Genomic DNA, 6,000 nt, shown 5'->3' with positions numbered 1-6,000 from the left:
CTCACATCCGCTGCAGCTAAAAACGGAAAGAGGGAGGAAAGATATGGTACGTGGAACGTCTTTACATCGTTAATAGCACGTTAATAGAAAGGATGTAAGCGTATGCATCTCGTATATAAAGCATTTCGAAAGCATCCCCTCTGCATCCGCTCTGCATCCGCTCTGCATCCACTCTGCATCCGCTTTTTCTGCTATGCGTCCGTTTCGCAATTATCTCCGGTAACCCCGTCGGAGCTGTCATCCCCTTCCATCCGCTTTCATCCGCTAGGCTTCCGATGAACATCCGTTTAACATCCCCGCTACATACTACCCACGTCCGTTCTATTTCCGTTCTGTTACCGCCAATTTTCGCCAATTTTGTCAATTTCTGGAGCGGATGAAAGCGGATGAAGCCATCCCCGAAATTTTGCTCGTCCGCTGTGTCCTCTCTGCATACGCTTTGTGTCCGTCGGCCAGTGGGACCGGGCCTTGAAATCACAGTGGACGGATGATCGATGGATAGAGCGGATGAAACACGTATGCGATGGGTACACAGCGGATTCGTAGCGTTTTCCAACGGATGGCAAGATTTTTTGTACGCTTTACATACTCTTTGCATCCGTAAGTGCAGTGGGACCGGGCCTTTAGAATGTTTTTTTCTCATTGGTCACTCGTCTGAAGCAGAGTTTCTTGCTTCAGGCCACCCACCGAAGTGTGTCGGATGGTAGTCTGATGAATCCGACTTGTGATGGTCGACCATCAGGTCAGTGTCAGACACACCGGGGTGATCCAGTGAGGTAAGATCGTCCAGTGAGGATCACGCACGACAGGTCTGAGACTGACTCGATAGTCAACCAACACACGCTGGATTCATCAGACTGCGACTGGATACATTTTGATGGGTGGCCGGAAACATCAAACTTTGCTTCCGACGGTGACCGATGAGAAGAAATCTCTGTGGAATGGGGGTATTACTGTCTCTATGACTGTCCATGTTTAAAGGGACTGTACAGTGCTGGTTGAGGTGAAGATTCTGCTTGTAACGTTTTGCGAGATATTTGGAAATCACTCTATGAATGTTAAAGAACATTCTAAGGGCGAACCAAAAGTTTATTTGATGAAAATCAGTTTTGAAATGACTGAGATATCTAAAAACGAGGAAAAACAAAGAGAGCCTAATAAAAGTTGTGGCCTGTCGATTTTATTAGGATTGCTTTTTTATATCTTAGCCATTTCAAGGCCAATTTTCATCACATAAACGTTGAATATTCAAGTTCCTCAGTATCTTACGAAAAATGTTATAAACCTGAATCCTCACCTCAACCGGTACTGTACAGTATAAGTCTGTATGTCTATGACTGTGTCTGTGTCCAGGCCACATTAGTGTGTGTCTATGTCTGTATCTGTGACTGTGTGTGAGTTCTGTATCTATGCATGTTCTGGGACTCTCTATGTCAGTGACTCTGTCTGTGTCCTCGTGTCTCAGTCTGTGTGTATTTGTGTCTGTATCTGTGAATCTGTCTGTGAGCAATTTAAAATCAAGGCCAGTTCTGTTCTTGATTTTTGAGTCTTGATATACCAGTAAGAAACAGCAGAGTATAAAATATCCTTGTTCTCTCTGTTTCATTAATCTAGGTGCCTTTATCGTGGCTTTCTCGAATTTTGTGGCATCATGCTATTACGGCAGGATGAAGGTCAGCGCAGTCGAGAACGAATTTACCTCAGGTACTCATTTGTAGGGACGACGAGTGGTTGAGTGAAAACTGAAAAAAAAAAAATCAAACATTATGAGACTTCCTTCTTAAATTACATTGATCCCATTTGAGCGAGTCATCTATATGTGCCTGTGATCTTTGGTAAATGAAAATGAGTAATAACATGTCGACTTACTCGGAAAATATTGATTAGGACAAAGAAAACATTGCATTGATCTCTGACAAGCGTGTACATTTACCTGAAGTTTAAGCCATATTATAGCTCGTGTGAGGTGTAATATGAACCATGCATATCGGTCTCAAGTTAGTGCAAGGAAACTGTGATTTTTGGCGGAATGTACGTATACCAAGCCAAGTGCTGTAGCCCGTGTTGTAAGTTGTATTAAAGTTGCTTTGCTCGATGGTATACCTTGTGCTGCGCAAGACAAGAATAAGATTTTGAATTTAGAATAAATTTGATTATCTGCACGTGCCATACCAGTCAAATCCATTTTTATGGGTCATACTTCTTTGCTGTAATGCATATGTAATCAAGAGAGCAAGGGAGAGAGGGTGCGGTCAGGGAAAGAATGATGGACTGTGAATGAAGCTTTTGTACAGATATATATTGTACTTGCAGTGGCGTATCTAGGGAAAACGGCGCCCGGGGCAAGCACGAAAATTGCGCCCCTAATTTCTGAAAAAGTGTTCAACCCCAACACCATCCCGGTAGGGACTTTAAACAAAGTCCACATGATGCTTTTTCAAGCACTTAAAAGGGATCTTTTGAGGGTGATTTAAATGTAATGAATTTTGATAGATTTTGGCGAGCGAGCGCAGCGAGCGAGCTGAAAATTTTTTTATTTCAGCTTACAAAACATGGAATTCTTGTCATTTTTTGCTTACCAAATCTTACAATTCTAATCAAGATATATAGTGACGGCCTTATAGATAACGATTTATGCCAAAAAACTGAGGACTTTAAAAAATACTCTAAATTAGTGCGCGAGTGAGCTGAAATTTGTATATGTCCTCGTCATCATCACGTATTGTTCTTATCTTTTTTTATATAAATTTTGGCGAGCGAGCGCAGCGAGCGAGCCGAAAATTTTTGTATTTCAGCTTGCAAATCATGAAACTCTTGTCATTTTTAGCTTATTAAATCTTACAATTCTAATCAAGATATAGTGACGGCCTTATAGATAACGATTTATACCAACAAAATGAGGACTTGAAAAAAATACTCTAAATTAGTACGAGCGAGTGAGGCGAAATTTGTATATTTCCGCGTCATCATTACGTTTTGTTGTTATCTCGTTTGATTCGGGGTTTTTTGCGCCCCCCCCCCCCGTATGTTCGAAATGGTTGGCGCCTTCTTTTGATCCAATTGGCGATCGCTTCAGACCGAAATTGCAGCCGCTGCTCCGTGAAACATTTTGCCTGCTAAATATAAAATGACATGTGTGAACACAATAGACACTGTCATTTTGTCATCATCACGTTTTGTTCTACCTTCTTTTTTATATAAAGTTTGGCGAGCGAGCGCAGCGAGCGAGCCGAAAATTTTTGTATTTCAGCTCACAGAACATGGAATTTTTGTGTGAACACAATAAACATTGTCATTTTGTCCGCGTCATCATCATGTTTTGTTTTGATCTTGTTTGATTTGGTTTTCTGCCCCCCCCCCCCACCATTCTCCCTCCCCCCCTTCCGGGCGAGTTTTTTTTTCTTCTTCTTCTTCTTCTTCTTCTCCTTTTCTTTTTTCTTTTTTTTTCTTCTTCTTCTTCGTTTTTTTTTCCTTTTTTTCTTCTTCTTCTTCGTTTTTTTTTTCGTTTTTTTTTGCGCCCCCAAGGAGTGGCGCCCGGGGCACGTGCCCCCCTTGACCCCCCCTAGATACGCCACTGTGTACTTGTGAATATAAATGATTTCATTTTTTAATTTTTGTGTCATTCTTGTTTCTTTGTTACATTTTCAATGTGGGTGTATCAGTAAAAGCTCCGTCACAGTATCTTTTTGGTTTTCATTAATAGATTCTCAAGCACTTCTTACATAGACGAATATAATTCAAGGAGTCAAACCAAAGTGAAGATTTTAGGGTAGGCCCCAGAGTCACTCAGCTCTTAAGAAGATAAACAGTTCACAGATTCTTGATTTAGACTTTGCTACATCCTGCTGCATTAGCAAAATTAATTATTTACAAATGACCATGCATCACAAAACGAAGAAAAAGTCGCACCCCTTGATTTTATGTGAGAACTAAAAAAAGTAAAACGGTTCAACCAAGTCAATTTTGAGCTTTTCGTATTTTCTGAAAGAGCTTTTCTTCTACATTATTGGTGAGTTTGTGATAATAAGATGAATGCTTGGAAAGTGGGTTTTCACAGTTTTTCAACAATCCTTTTTTTTTTTTGGTAGAGATGTGTGATCAGGTATGTCTTAGAGGTCCCCTTTCATTTCTCGAGAATCCTTTATATTCACTTTTCGCTTTTAACTCTACTAACTTTTGACACGATAATACCACTGCTTTGAAGGTTGGCATTAATTAAGGACGGAATGTGTTGATAGGAGCATGCTCAATTTCAGCTCAATCTGATAATCCCTTCGTTGTTGTTGCTATAGACGGTGGTTTACATCCTGTTTTGCCCCATTCGTCGCACAACTATACATAGCCCGGCTTGGTCAAGATTAAATAGACCCTTGAATAGACCCTGTATTTCAGAACCTCTTTTCTCAGTTCACACTTTTCCAGAGTATATATGTGTTTTCTTTTCAAGATTTAGATAAGTTAGGAGAGCCCATTTTAATTGAATCATACACAATTCTAAAGCTGAGAGTCTGCTCTTTCAGACTCTGATCTTAACTAAAAATCCATTTGTGGCGACTTTGTGTTGGTTTTGTGGTGCAAGGTCACAATTGGAAGATTGCATGGATATGTAATTGATTATACGTTCATGTACAACATTATCTGTTACTGGTCATTGCTCTAAACAGTTTCTCTGATGTAACACACTCGTTGACAGTAACATGTTCCTATCAAATGTGGATTGTTATAACATATGAGTTGTATCTTGAGTCTTATGAAGATATGTAGGTGAGTCGATCAGAATCTAAATCATCCCTCTCATTTGAGATAATCACATGTGTGTAGTCATTGTTATCACTTACTTTGTGTGTACTCTTATTCCGTAGCTACGAGCATTTACACAAATGTCTATGAAAAAAGAAGGTATTTGTATCATTAAAGCAGGTTTACAGATACATATGCAAAAATAGGGTAAAACGCAGTATATGAATTAGGTGTAAAACAGAAGGCACTTTGGCTTTTGTAAAGCACATGCAATGAACAATCTAACTGAAATCACTAATCAGCGTAATTTTTATATTTTTTTTCTAAATGTGTCATTGATCATGGATTGTTACTGTAATTGTACATACTTGACGACCATCTATATTAGGCGTAATGTTATGTGTAAGCAGCTCTTCAGTGTGCATGTAGACATTTGCACGGTTTTACTGAAGGCTGTACAATTTGCTTTGCTCAATTTGATATTTTATTTCCTTATTTATATGTTTTGAAATTGCATTGGCGGTACTATCATTTAACAATTGAAATGATTTTATATTGAAAAATAAAAGGCACTCAAACTTGTTATTATTGATGAATTGCTTGGAATGAAGAGATGATTAAGAAAATGGTGTTTTTACAACTGCTGCATACGTTTGGAGGTCAGTTCGTTGGAGCTTTTTAGTAGTTGTATGTTGTCATTGTGTGTGCTGGTGTGTAGATTGTGGCCGTTCTGACCTTGCGGTCTACAAGTATAATCTCCTAATATCCACATAGTATCAAAGTACAGTGTATCAATCAACAGAAAGTTTGGAAAAATATGGTTCTAAAAACCTCTCCGTCTTTGATGTCCAAAGACATCCTAGCCTCATTACTAGCAGTTAATTCATGTAAATGGTCCCTTGGTGAATTTATGCTGTTGTTATCCGAGTCATTAAATTAATGGTACTAGTTCACTTTCACAAGACATCCATGGTCTTCTACGAAAAGTTAAAGTTCCAGTAACTAACTTTGAATATCTTGAACTAGACATGAAAGGTGGAATTATAATATATTCTTTACAGGCAGACTAAAACAATGAAATCAGAAATCCAGGAATTTTATCTTGAGGCAGCTTTGGCATTGATTAACAGAAAGAAAAGGGATGATTACATTTCCCTCTTCTTAGACAACTATTGCAAAAATGGAATTTTAGTCAAATCTGTTGACAGTACACTGCAGATTAGATGTGTGAAGTTGTGTAAAATAATCTCACACTACTTA

The sequence above is a fragment of the Diadema setosum genome, chromosome 9 (assembly GCF_964275005.1).
Source record: "Diadema setosum chromosome 9, eeDiaSeto1, whole genome shotgun sequence".
NCBI lineage: Eukaryota > Metazoa > Echinodermata > Echinoidea > Diadematoida > Diadematidae > Diadema > Diadema setosum.
Note: the sequence above shows the minus strand (reverse complement) of the source record.